Source organism: Lissotriton helveticus, chromosome 6, assembly GCF_964261635.1.
Source record: "Lissotriton helveticus chromosome 6, aLisHel1.1, whole genome shotgun sequence".
Classification (NCBI taxonomy): domain Eukaryota; kingdom Metazoa; phylum Chordata; class Amphibia; order Caudata; family Salamandridae; genus Lissotriton; species Lissotriton helveticus.
The window spans coordinates 1,921,811,925-1,921,826,918 of record NC_136067.1 but is presented as its reverse complement, the minus strand read 5'-3'; the positions used below and the strand labels follow the sequence as shown (position 1 = coordinate 1,921,826,918).

Here is a 14,994-nt window from a genome sequence, read left to right as displayed (position 1 = left end):
AGTATTGCTAAAAGTAGTAAAGAGAATAGATGTATAAGTCAGAAGAGTAGGACTCCCTGGAAAGTAATGATTTATTCTACTTGTCTCAATTGTTATGAGTACCACTTCCATTAAGGAATTAAGAACAGAAAAGGAAAGGATATCCCACAAGGCTTGTAAGGGAAGAACAGGAGAAGATACAGGAAAGAAAGACAGATGAAACCTCAACTAGTCTCTTTTCCAAGGGTCTCCAGTTCCCAGCACAAGAGAGAAGGTTCTGGAAGGAAATAAGGGCTGTTGATTGAGAAACAGAAGAGAGAAGAAAAGAAAAGAGACTACCTTCTAAACAGTATCAAACATAGAACTAGCTACAATGGCTCAATATTAAAGAGAAAAGGCAACCTGAAATAAGAGATGTAATCAGTTTATACAAACACCAACTATCACACGGTGTTACTCTTGTAGCACTGTAGACTTATGCCTGAATTCATGGAGGAAACATGCTTACTCCTGCCTTACTTCTTGAATTCAAGAGTAAGCCAGATGTACTTCATGTATAGATATGGTAAACCCTTTGTGAAACAGGTCCCAAGTGTGTAACATTAGTTGAAAACAGTACTGTGCTGCTAATACTCAATATACAAATATGCACCCTTATGCCGTCACTCTTCAAAACTGCTTATTATTGGTGGTCCCATCATTTTGTCTGTGCTATCTTAAGAGCCTCCCTTAAATACCGTTTTTAGTGATGCACCTGTGCAAAAAGTTGTAAATCTGCAACCCCTTGTGGGAGCACTATTACAAGGCGGAGGAGCGTCATTTTAAGCAGTGAAAAATAAAATGATAATAACTAAGATTATTATCATTTTATTTTCTTCACTTACTTCCTGCAGCGGAGCCGAGGGCGGGGCCATCCATTCCCACATGTCGACACATCAGCAGGAAGGAGGAGGAGTGAAACATTTTCTAGCTAACGCGACAAAGAATTTTCAATTCTATTAAGGACACAGAGGCGAGAATTATGCTTTTCAATCTTTACTGAACAAACAGCAGCAAAGGGTTAAACTTTAAACAGCATACCCCGGAAGGACAACCCCCTCCAGGTCTGCACCAATCAGTACACAGTATCAGCAATAAATGTCTATGAAGTTGTCATCACTTCCTCTTTCTTTGCAATGTCTATAAACTGTAACAGGACGGAACCCAAACTTGACGTCGAACCGCATCACGACCATCCTCTTCGAAACGTAGAAGGCTGGTCCAAAGCCTCGGCAGAACAGCTCACACTTCAGGATTGTTTTCCTTGGTCGCCTGAAACAAGAAACACAGCCATAACACCCATGTCAGACTGAAAGTAACAGTCACAAGTAGAGAAATCGGGTGGGAAAAATAAGAAGTCAAACATTAGCATCGAAATATGCAATCAAATATCAGCATAACAATTACAAAAACATGTAATATATAAAATAATTCATCCTGGGTGGGATAATTCTCGCCTCAGTGTCCTTAATAGAATTGAAAATTCTTTGTCGTGTTCATTCTATGTCAGTCCACGGAGGCTCAAATTATGCTAGTTTAAAGTTGCTCCACTATAACAGACGCAATATCCACAATAGGTTTGTGGTAAAAGGTCTTAAAAGTGGACTCAGAGGACCAGTCCGCCCCAGTCATAATATCTTGTAACATAGACCCCATGACAAGGGCTGTCGAGGCCATGGACCCTCTCACAGAAAGAGCACCAAAAATGGAGGAATCAATTCCCACTTGCGTCAACAACCAGGTAATCCACCTGGCCAGAGTAGAGGAATAGACTGGGCGGAAAGGTCTCTGAAGCGATATCAACAGTTGACCTGCCACATCATTTCTGAACTCTCTGGTACAATCCTCATGGACCTTCAAGCATTGCACAACACACAGTTTGCTATGGTGAGGAAAGGCAGGATAAGTAATGCATTTAGAATTAGTCTTAGTACGACGGGAAAGTGTGAAAGAAACTCCATACGGAGTAAACACTCTACCTGCTAAATCCAGAGCACGTATGTCCGACACACGTCTCTATGAAATAAGGCATAATAAAAGTGTCAATTTGGCAGACAATTGTTTGCGCGACAGTCCTTCATTAGCTGGCCATGTTTTCAAATATCTCAGAACTATGGAAACATCCCATAACGTCTGATATCTAGGTTGAGGTGGATTACCAACCTGATACCGCGCAATACCTTACAGACCAGGGGGTGTTCCCCTACAGGTCTACCCTCCACGTGAGGATGTCCCGCTGAAATGGCCGATCTAAAAAAGTTTACCGTCCTATAGGCCATGCCAGATTTTGCCAATTCGGACAAAAAATTCACAATCACAGAGATACCTGATCCCAATGGATCACTCTACCGTTCACCACACCAACGCACCCATCGACGCCAAGCGGACTCGTATCGTTTGTGCGTGGAAGGTGCCCAAGACTGGGAGAGAAAAAAGAGAGTGTCTTGCGAAACTCCCGGCACTTGCCAGCGGAAAGTCTCCATGCAATGAGAGGTAATTGACCTTGCAGGACTAAGGGATGACGAAGACCCACTGGATCCATCAACAACTCTTGGAATGACCTGATCCGAACCGGAGGGGCACACAATAAGCTCATTGCCACCGAAAACCACGCTTGGGCTTTCCAACATGGGGATACTAGGCCCCCTGCCTGCGTGTCTGAGCTAACAACCTCGGAATCACGACGAAGGGTGGAAAAGCATATAGAATGCCCGTCGTCCACGATTGAAAGAATGCGTCCGAGCTGATCGCTAACGGATCCAGACGCCAAATGTAAAACAGGGGAAGTTGTCTGTTGAGTCGGGACACAAACAGATCTAGTGCACACGGTCCCCATTTGGAGTTCAATGCTTGAAACACACTGGGATGAAGTCTCCAATCGCTGGAGTCCCTCCGAAATCTGGAATTCCAATCTGCCACCACATTCGACTAACCTAAAATGCATTCCGCCGTCACTGAAATGTGGTGATCCAGGCAATAGTGCCAAAAATCCTTGGCAATTTCCGCTAGAAGTCGGGATCTGGTACCGCCCAGGCGATTGATATAACGTACTGCGGACACATTGTCCAGACACAGAAGAATACAACAACTCGCTCGCTGAGGAGACAGAGTTCGAATCGCAAATTACCCTGCCAATAGTTCCAGGTAGTTGATATGGAGTTGCAACTCCTCTTGGGACCACCGACCCCCGTTCTCCAGTGTCTCACAACAAGCACCCCAGCCCCACCAGCTGGCGTTGGACTCTATGATGGCATTTGGAGACGCTGCAAAGATAGCCTTGCGATTCCAAAAGCCGCTGAGAGGTAAAGGAATTTACCTGAAAACCTAAAAAGTCGATTACTTGCGACGGTACCAGAAGGGATTTGGGAACATTGAGGAGAAATCCTAACTCCTGGAGGAGATGGATAGTCCAAGACAGATGGAGTTGCACCACCTCGACTGACTGACCCATGATCAGAATATTGTCCAGATAGATTATGAGTCTGACTCCTCTCTCCCTTAACCACTGAGCAACCGGTCTCATGAGTTTCGAGAAACACCATGGAGCGGACGAGAGACCGAAGGCCATAGCCGAAAACTCGAACCACTGACTGCGCCATTGAAATTATAGGAAGCGTCGCTGAGGCGGAAAAATGGCGACCGCTAGATATGCATCTTTTAGATCCAACCGAACCATCCAATCCTGGCTTAACAACATGTCTTGCAAGAGATGAATACCCTCCATTTTGAAATGACGGTACACTACTCCCACATTGAACTCCTTCAAGTTCAGAACCAGACGAAAACCGAGATTTTTCTTGGGCACCACGAAGATCGTACTCACAAAACCGTGCGGATGAGGATCCGTCTGCACTATAGCCCCTTTGTTCAGTAACGACTGAACTTCCTTGTCGATGAAGCTCATCTCTACAGGGGAAAAACTTAGGGGTATGGGAGTCACCAATTGCATGGGGGTCGTATAAAACTCGATATGAAAACCCCGAACCGTCTGACGTATCCATGGGTCGGGAGACAGGGCCTCCCACCTGGGAAGGAACTGCGCAAGACGACCTCCCACCATATGATCCCCGCAATGTAAAATGGGTAACTGCATAGGAGGAATCTCCAGACTGGAACTGCTGGCCTCTGTAGCCTCCATGTTGTCCATGACCCCTGTCGCCTCTGTTTCGGGTCGGATAGAACTTAGATCTTTGGGAACCTCCTCTGCCCCGTTGTTCTGCACCTCTAGAGGTCTGATTACCACCTCGGCCGGACCCTTGACCTCTGAAACGGCCAGCCCTATTAAAAACACCGGAATGAAAAACACGCTTGATGTTGGCCTGTGCCTTATCCAAGGCAGAAAAAGTTGCCACATATTTGCCCATCTTTTTGACAAAGTCATCGCCAAAGAACATGCCATTGTCATGGAACCCGGTTCCGTAGTAGCCATCTCAGCCAGCTGGGGGTCTATTCGCATGAGAAAGGATCTTCTTCTCTCTGTGGATAACGCCACATTGGCATTGCCTAGAAAACACATGGCGCGTTGCGCCCATTCCATAATGTCTGAGGAATCCAGAGGGACACCTTTGTCCTTTGGCGTGACAGCGGCATCTAAAATGTTTGTCAGAGGACCAGATATATCTAACAGCTTGTCCTGGCACCCTTTCCAGGCCCTATCCAAACCTTTTTTAGGATCGTTGGCGAATTTACGCATGAATGTCGCCATATTAGGGTCTAAATCCGGCGTATCTGCCACCTTACCCAACAAAGACGGTCGGGGACATTCGGAACGCAAGGTGGCCCTGACCTGGTTCTCAAAACCTTGTCGCAAATTATTTTGCACATAATGCGCCACTTCCACACAGGGACCCCATTCAGTAGACCTAGGGTGAATTAAGTTCTGAGGATTAAAAAGCAGATTCTTTGGTTGCACTTCCTCCTGTGCATCGTAAAACATATGTTTAGTCTTCTTGACCTTCTTCCTGGGCTGCACTGATTCATCGTCGGAATCTGATGTATCCAGGGTAGCTGGAGAAGACTCTCCTTGCGTATCCCTGCCTGCCAAGGAGCCATGCTCCATGAGAACACTCTTTGCCACATTTAACAGGACTTCAGCCGAAGCCTGTGAGGTAGAAGTGTTCTTACCAGAGGACCTAGACTTTCTTTTGCCAGAAGATTTTAGGGTCTTCGTTAAGGGCGTCAAGGCCTTGATAAGCGCCTTATTCATTAAACCCCGGACGTGGGTATCCTGGGCTTCCACAGGTTGCTCCTCCAATTCCTCTTCATAAGGCTCCTGATATTCTTCATATTCATTGTACTCAACCCACTTGTCATCCTCCTCGGCATAATACGACATAATATAGTATAGGAGGTCTGAAGGAGTTTCTAGTGGGGGAGTAACCCAAGGGCAAAAGACCCCTAAAAAGTATTACTGACTACAGAAAAATACTTGAGTCCCAGTAATGTACAGGAAAAAGAATGGAAAAAGAATGCAAAGGTAATAGTATAAAGGTGGCAGGAGCATGCCCTTATAAACTCCCCTAATGCCAAGCACTCATCTGGAAAGCGCTCCAGTCAGCGTTCACTGTGAGCTGGGGATTTGACAGGCGAAAATAGCAACATGCGCGAAGAGCCGGAGCTTCGTTTTCTGTCACTGGCTCTCCACGCATGCGCACAAAGAAGGCGGGGCTGAAACACTGCCTGCTCCCCACGCGCACCGAAGTGCATAGCTCTGCTCCCTCGCCACAGCCCCAAAGAAAATACCACGACGGAGGGGAACCAAAGCCTCAACTTCCACGGTAGGACAAGAAACAGAATAGAACAGTGTAGTGTGCCCGAAAGCAATACCAAATAAATAATGAAATGCGTATATCGCATAACGGGAAGAAGCAAGCCGCTACTCCTGACAGAAACAACCGCGCAAGCTCGCGCATGTGAAAGGCAGCGCAGCGCACTATACTCCATACAGAAATTATCAGCAAAGCAGCAAAACATCACGAAAATACCATAAATAAGCAACATACGCAAATATATGCGCAAGAAATGAAAATTCACTTATCTCTATAGGAAGTGACGACAACTTCATAGACATTTATTGCTGATACTGTGTACTGATTGGTGCAGATCTGGAGGGGGTTGTGCTTCCGGGGTATGCTGTTTAAAGTTTAACCCTTTGCTGCTGTTTGTTCAGTAAAGATTGAGAAGCATAATTTGAGCCTCCATGGACTGACATAGAATTGTTGCACTACTTCAAGTGCGCCTGACCGTAGGGCCTTAGTGAGTGCTTAACTATGGCGCTCACACCAATCACTGTGCTGCTCTCATGCTGGGTAATACCAGCATAAGAGCAGCGTCTGGATTGGCGTAGGGGACCCTGCGGCATGCCAGGATTCGAGGTCGAGGAGCAGAGGTCAGAAGAACAACAATGCTGCATAATGCAGGTAAGCATTTTAAAATTATTTCCCCCCCGTGGTTCCCCCATCCCCACACTGCCCCACCACTTAAAGGCCACAGCAGCTGCCGCTGAGTACGAGTGCAGAATCCCTACTGGTTTTGTGAACAGGCCCTCAGTGAACTATGTGATATTGTAAATATTTTCCATGATCTGCTGCAGAATTGGATCTCTTATAATAGTCACACACTGCACCGTGCTGGTCCAACGCTGCAGATGGGGAGTTGGAGTGGGCGAAGAGAAGCAATTCCAGAATAAGCTTCACAACACCATTCTGTATTTACATTAATTAGGATAGATTCGAATTTCTCTTTATCGATTGGAGCAAGTAAATGGAGCCTTGCGATGGGATTCAGGCCATATAAGGTTTGGTGTGCCAATTCAGGAACCAGAGGGTGGACTCCATCCTCTCAAAGTGAGTCTCCATTCTACAGCAAGGCTTCTGTTGTCCAGTAGGATATGAGATCACCTCACTCCTCTCGGAGTGATGTGGCGGCTGGAATAAAGTTGAGATTGGATTGCTAAATAAACAAAGGCTTGCACTCCATCACAATGTCTAATGCAAAAGAGCGAAATATGGCTCAAAAGCGAGAACACCCTACTACGGTAAGCCCAAGATACAAGATAGCGCATGCACAGACAAAGTCATCCTCTAGAGCCGCCATTGTCCACTGGAACTCGCTGCAGCCAGAGCGAAGGATCCAGCGCTAACTACTACCCTTCCACCATCAACTGAAGGCCCAGATTTTCAGCCTATATCTAACCCAACAACCTTCTTGCACTGCACCCTTTCAATTCCCTACCCTCTGTCCCTCAATAATATGGTGGGATCCTTCAACTCTTCTCTTCTGAACTCAGTGCTCCGACTTGCTAGATCATTATGTTGCTGCATGCACTGCCCTTGGTCTCTTCCCTCTCCTCTGTTGAGCATCTCTCTGTGTCTACCATTTGCAACAATGTATTCTGATCACTTAATATGCTTAACTGTACCCTAATTTCTATTGGCGCATTCTGAATGCTCCCTTTCAGCCCAGAGCCCCTCAACGTTCAATATATCTTGTCTCCTTTCTAGGGTTTTTGGTCATCACTGCTGTACCAGTTGCTGTAAGGTAAAGTATCCACACACTTCTCCAGTGACTGAGCGCTATTTGAAACTGTTCTTTTATATAAATAAATAACTAATATACTGTGGTCTATATTGTATACATGTCATGTTTGATGCTTGCAGGGTCAAATAGGAGGCTGCTAACGAGACACCCTGTTGGACACCAATAATCAGAACATTTCCTACACTTTTCTTAAGCAGAGCCCTCACCTCCACGCAGGTGCTTGGAACAATGCGCCACTTTGAATGAACCAGCGTTTGCAGCAATAGTAGAACTCGGTGCATTGAGGTGCAAACATTTGGGTTGGTTGTATGTCTTTTCTTCTTCTACCCTTACTTTCCAATACCTTTACTTAAACTTCCTTTACTTGCACACATACCAATAACTTACCTTTGACTTCTCCCTTTCTACTTTCATTTTGTCACATACCCCCTAAACTTTATCATAATGCTGTTTCCTTACTCTTATTTTTAGTTGTTCACATTACATTTCATTAGTATTAATCTATAACCTAACTCTAAATTGAATTAAAGTGCTTTTTAATTAGGTAAATATTCAATTACTTTATTCTAACTCTAACTCTGTCCCGTCCATAAATGTAATTACTTTTTTATTTTACTGAATTAAAAGTGCTTCTTCATCTATTTAAATAAACAAAGGTAACCTTATTACAATTTAAATATTCCAATTAATTTAAATTACATTGGAATAATTACAGATCTTATGTTAATCATTATTATAACCTCAACCTTATATGTTAATACATATATTGAATTTTATTTAATGTTATTCAGTTATTGTCATACTGAGGGCCTCATAAAGGTTACCCTGTTACTTGGTGTGGTAATACACGCTCAGTAATTAGCAATACCGTGGGGTGCAATATTTAAGGGGTATGATATTACAACATGCACCTATGGTCTGCACCAAAGAATGGGTCATAATGCAGTAAAATTGCATGTTTGCACCTGTCCTGAACTGTAAAATTCAGAATATACATTATTTCTTATGGGAGACAGCACTTCACTTGCGTTGGTAACAATGCGGACGTTACATCGTCCGCTTTGTTACCCCGCATGGCATTACATCGCAAGTCGTTTCTATGACTTGCGCTAGATGGCGCGCAACACCAGGAAATGTGTTGGATTTTAAGTCCAACACATTCCCTGTTGTTGTGCTAACTGGAGTAAGAATAGTAATTTATACTATCCCTAAGTCCAGCGCGCATCTAGTGCAAGTCGTAGAAATGACTTGCGTTGTAATGCCATTCGTGGTAACCACGTGGACGATGTTACATCCGTGTTGTTACCTACCGCGATGAAATATGTGGTGTTGTAACGTCACATATTCATTTCTTACCTGGTGAAGTTTGTGTGAGCTAAACCACCATGTTTTCGTAAATCTAGTTGGTGAGATTACTGACCCAGTCAGAATGAGAGCCAAGACTAGCCCTATCCCTAATTGTGAATGGTATTGATTTATATCAAATGAAATGTATTTAAACTAAACCTTAATTTGAATTATAATATTATTATTATCTATATATATAAAAACGAATGTGTCTGTACACTCCTGCGAAGGTTTCTGGCATAACATTTTTTTAAAATATCGGCCCCCCAGGGCCCTCATAACTTTCGAATACTGATGTACGCACCAGACGGAAAAAAAAAATCGTGTATCCACAAGCACTCAAATAAATAAATAGAATTAAAACAGCATTCATCCGATCGCCATGAAACTTTGGGAAGTTGATCTTTCGAATACTGATGTACGCAAAAGACGGAAAAACAAAAAATTGTGTATCCACAAGCACTCGAATAAATAAATAGAATTAAAACAGCATTCATCCGATCGCCAGGAAACTTTGGGAAGTTGCTGAGTACACTCCCGTGAAGGTTTCTGGCATTACATTTTTTTAAATATCGGCCATCCAGGGCCCTCATAATCTTTCGAATATTGATGTACGCACAAGACGGAAAAACAAAAATCGTGTATCCACAAGCACTCGAATAAATAAATAGAATTAAAACAGCATTCATCCGATCGCCATGAAACTTTGGGAAGTTGTTGAGTACACTCCCGCGAAGGTTTCTGGCATAACATTTTTTAAATATCGGCCCCCCAGGGCCCTCATAATCTTTCGAATACTGATGTACGCACCAGATGGAAAAACAAAAAATCGTGTATCCACAAGCACTCGAATAAATAAATAGAATTAAAACGACACTTTGAAATGTTTTCAGCCCTCATCAGCCTGGATAGCTTGATTCCAGTGGCATGGAGAGCACGGGACTCACTTCTGAGCATACCCGTCCCACTCGGGGTGACAAATGCAAAAACAACTGGTGATGGACAAAATGCAGAACAATGTCATACATTCACCCCAGTACAGAGATCTGGGCCTAAATCCATCGTTTTTTTGCTCACCATGCCATTCCAGTTTGAACCCAGCCATATGCAAATCAGTCTTGACCCTGTGCCCCATGGGAACAGTCCAGCCCGAACTGCTAAGCCAGTTCCTCCCTGGACTGGAAACAAGCATCCAAGGACCGATTTCGGGCTTTCAGCCCTCATCAGCCTGGATAGCTTGATTCCAGTGGCATGGAGAGCACGGGACTCAAGTCTGAGTATACCCGTCCCACTCGGGGTGACAAATGCAAAAATACCAGGTGATGGACAGAATGCAGAACAATGTCATACATTCACCCCAGTACAGAGATCTGGGCCTAAATCCAGATCTGTGACTGGGAGTGACTGTTTTGCCATTGTGCAACATTCCGTCCATCATCTTGTGTGTTTTGCTGTTCAGCCTATGTGGGAAGGGTATGCCCAGACGTGGGTCCCCTGCTCACTAAGCCACTGGAGTCAAGCTATCCTGACTGAAGACGGCTGATAGCCAGAAACCGGTCCTAGGATGCTTGATTCCGGTCCAGGGAAGACATGGCTTGGCAGTTCGGACTGGACTGTTCCCTTGAGGCACAGGGTCAAGATTGATTTGCATATGGCCATGTCTGAATTGGGGTGACTTGGTGAGCAAAATAACGATGGATTAAACCCATTTCTGTGACTGGGGGTGAGTGTTTTGCCATTGTGCAACATTCCGTCCATCATCTTGTGTGTTTTGCTGTTCACCCTATGTGGGAAGGGAATGCCCAGACGTGGGTCCTCTTCTCACTAAGGCACTGGAGTCAAGCTATCCTGGCTGAAGACGGCTGATAGCCAGAAACCGGTCCTAGGATGCTTGATTCCGGTCCAGGGAAGACATGGCTTGGCAGTTCGGGCTGGACTGTTCCCATGAGGCACAGGGTCAAGATTGATATGCATATGGCCATGTCTGAACTGGGGTGGCTTGGTGAGCAAAATAACAATGGATTAAACCCAGTTCTGTGACTGGGGGTGAGTGTTTTGCCATTGTGCAACATTCCGTCCATCATCTTGTGGGTTTTAGTGTTAGACCTGGCACTATTGGCGTGCGCCTCCCTTCCATTTTTCGCTTTTGTCTCCTCTGTGTTTGCTGGTGTTAGGTGCTCTGGGCTCTGGGCCACTGCCATTCAGTGCCACAGCGCGAATGCTCCCTATTGTAAATTGACTGTATTACCTTCCATAATCCTAATTGACCCAAGGAACCTGATAGGAAAGCCAAATTTAGCATGCCCGAACTTAGAATATTATAGTGCAACTGGTAGTGAAGATTATTTCTATATTCAGTGGCTGAAAATACCACTTTTAGAAAGTGTGTATTTTCTTGCCCAAGCCTTCAAGTGGGCTCTGCCGTTATGAGTATTGGCTGTCTGGTGTTTGAGGGACAGGGCACGCTGAGACCAACCTAGATTGAACAGAGAGATATGCAGTTGAAGTATGGGGAGTGGTGACCCTTTGATTGGAGCAGGCCTGGGCCTGGCAAGGTGAATGATGGCTCCACCTCCCACTGTGCATCTGATGGCAGACCCCCTCTTCCTGAAAGGCAGGATGCTGCCTTGAAAACAAAGTGCTCCAGGACGACACCAAACTGGTTCTGGCTGGGTTCAGTGATTTGTGACTTTTTGAGAACAAAGACTTTTGGGGTATAAAGATCTGTGCTGAAACCCCTACACGGTGTGTTACTTCTGGATGTCAAGACAAACCTCTGTCCCTGTAACTAGAGGGAAAGGACTCTGAAACTTTCATCCATCTTGCTGAAGCAACTACCTAAGGGCCTGATTTGAGCTTGCCTCCTGCCAAAGTCTCAGGGACATTAGACTTCACCCATCAGCCGTCTGGATTCCTGTTTGAGGGTGATTCTACTCACAGGTGAGGCCTCTGTTGAGAATTCAGGAGCCTCTGATTCTACTTCGGGGAACGTGGGCTGAAAGTCATCGCATCGCTATTGTGGGCCGCCGTAGCTGAGGAGCTGTTGACACTGAGAACCCGCATTTGCCTGTGTTACTAAAGTCATCGAATCTCTATTGTGGGCCGCCGCAGCTGAGCAGCTGTTGCCGCTGAGAGCCCGCATTTGCCTGTGTTACCAAAGTCATCGTTATCACTATTGTGGGCCGCCGCTGCAGAGGAGCTGTTGCCGCTGAGAGCCCGCATTTGCCTGTGTTACCAAAATCATCGCTATCGCTATTGCAGGCCGCTGAAGCTGAGGAGCTGTGTCGCTGAGTGCCCGCATTTGCCGTCCTACGATAATCATCGCTATCGCTATTGTGGGCCGCTGCAGCTGAGGAGCTTTGCCACTGAGTGCCCGCATTTGCCATCCTACGAGAATCATCGCAATCGCTATTGTGGACCACTGCAGCTGAGGAGCTGTGCTACAGAGTGCCCGCTCCAGTCACCACATCGAGGATCTTGTTATCACCTGCTTGTGCCGCTGGGTGCCCGCCTTAAGCCCCGTTCCAGGATTATCATGAGTGCACACTGCGGACTGCTGCAGCTGGGAGCTATAGCCGCTGCGAGTCTGCCTGTCATCACCGTGGCTTCCTTGTGAGGCTGCGTGCCGTGCCCCTTTAAATCTCAGGTACATTGTGCATCACCGGGTCACGTGGACCCGGGCCTTGTGGACCCGGGCCTCGAACTAAGTCCGTTCCACACGCTTTTCGAGTGCCTTTATTACTTTTGAAGTGCATCTGTAATTATGTGCATTGTGGCTCCTTGAGCGCTTTTAAGCCTTGTGTTCAGTCTATATAAAGATAACTATTTTTCTATAACTGCTTGTGGTGTCCGTTTGTAGCGTCGTCCCTGTGTTATTGTGTATGGTCATAAATGCTTCACACCCTGCCTCTGAGATAGGCCTGTCTGCTCGTGCTAACTTACCACAGGGTTGAGCTGGGGTTATCAAAGGGCGTAGCCCCCTTACTCTGATTTAGGAAGAAGGATCCCTATTTGGACCTCGGCGCCAGCTGCTGCCAACTAGAGATCCCCTTTTCTAACAGGCGGCCACTCTTATTTTGCTTCCAAGCATCAGGTGGTCAAGACCGCATATAACTCATATATTAACGAGGAACCAGTACCTGATATCTGCATAATTAGTACGACTCTAGCTAATATTCTAGTACAAACCCTGTCTTGCTCCTTGTGGCATTCTTGTTTTCTCGCATCTCTCTCGGGTTCACCACTCTTGAAGTCCTTCTCTCTCCATTTTAGTGTTTCCTTGTATTGTTTGCTGCTGAATCTTTGTATTTCATATAGTATTTCATTTAGGTTAGCACAGTCTCTTTATCAAGACATACATGCATCTTGGAACACTTTGAAATTCATGCAGTCCCCAGCTTGAAGTGAATTTGAGTCATATTGTTTGTGTTAGGCAATGCTTGTATAAACTCACTCACGTTGCATTGCATTCATGTTAGAGATTAGAGGAACCAATCTTTGCCAGACGCCTACTTATGATACTTTTTGCATCTTCTTCTCTGTTTCCCCATGGCCTGCATTTGTAGCACTTGTATTTGTAGGAAGAGCTGGGCATCTTAGGCATCAGGGAAGCAGTGCCATACCAGGGGTTGTATGACATCGCAACACATACTTTTACCACGAATGCCATTACAACGCAGTTTTTACAACGCAAGTCGTTACAATGACTTGCGTTGGGGGGCGTTGGAGAGTGGAATAGTTTAATTTTCTATTCCAACTCCAGTCCCCGTGGATAGTAGGGAAGGTGTTGGATAGAAAATGAAGCTATTCCCTATCCTCCAGCGCCCTCCAGCGCAAGCCGTTGTAATGGTTGCGTTGTAATGGTAGTGCGGGGTAAAAGTTGCATTGTAAAGGATGTTCCCCATACCAGGTGCTTCCATCTACTGCCATACCAGGTGCTTCCATCAATTTTCTAATCAGAAGTAGGGGAGATGGAATATTGATCCATTCATTTTCCAAAGGATATAGTCTAATCACAGGAGAAAGGATCACTTGTCCTGATCAACCTTAGGTCTGCAGGATGGTGGGGGGTTTTTGTCCCAATATTAAGACCCTCAGGCACGTGATGGGTATGGTGGTGTCTTAAGCGGTATATCTTGATTCTCCGCTTATAATTCACGTGTGTGCATAATCATTAGGTCTATTTAGGTTATGCAGCCTCCACCAGGAGGTTATTACCCAAGGTTGGTGCAGTAGTGAGCCAGAGATAAAAAGACCGAAAAACCAGGGAGAAATTTTTTTTTATTAGGTCTGGTTTTGGGTCTTGTAGACTCAATTGTAGTGCATCTGGTTAACTGGATAATGAGTTATAGTTGCACTTTGAGTATCGAAAAATCGTGACAGGAAGTTAAAAATTGGTCGACATGTTTCTGCCTCAATAGCCTTTGTTCTAGGACTTACGGGCATTCATCAGGACCGTGAAATAACGTGCAATGAATCATTAAATATAGTGTTAAGAAGTGAAAAGGAAAAAGGTTATTGACCTGTTCCTATGTCTTGGAGGTCTTATGGTACCTGTAATGAGTAAACACATGATTTCAAACACACACACACGGGGTGGGGGATGGGGGAGAGACACACACCTACAGCAGAGTTCTGCTGTATATATTGACTAAAATAAACAACTAAAAATGGCAATACTTTAGTAGACCGTTTTCATTCATTAAAATGTCAACTCTCTCTTCTCCTTTCCATACTCGAGCACCGACCTATAGCATGCTTGCAAAGGGACAGAATGTGTTTTTATATATAGTACCATGCATTCTATTCAGTTCAGACTATAGTGATACTCAAGCAGTGTCTGTGGCTGTTGATCGTTTTTTAAGGCATTCATAGTAAGAAGAATGTGATATTGATTCAACCTCTAGTGCCTGTTGTATTTTTATCGTGGCATGCAAGGCATACTGAGCGCTTGGTGAGTTGAAACGCAGGTGTGTAATGCGACGTCATGACACACACAGGCCGGTTAGTTACCGATATTACTAACGTTTACCTCGCGCATTATTTGTGCACACTTCCTTCAGCCGGTAGAGATTTTGGAGCGGGCTAGAG

The 14,994-nt window shown here is 45.1% G+C and overlaps 1 long non-coding RNA gene across 1 annotated transcript in view; it reads right to left on the bottom strand.

Annotated features, from left to right (window-relative positions):
• Positions 1-1,008: 1,008 nt before the first annotated feature.
• Positions 1,009-14,994, bottom strand: part of LOC144761957 (uncharacterized) — a 90,592-nt gene continuing 76,606 nt past the window's right edge. The window contains exon 3 of the long non-coding RNA XR_013595976.1: positions 1,009-1,290. This is a non-coding gene — a long non-coding RNA (uncharacterized LOC144761957). The remainder of the gene's footprint in view (positions 1,291-14,994) is intronic.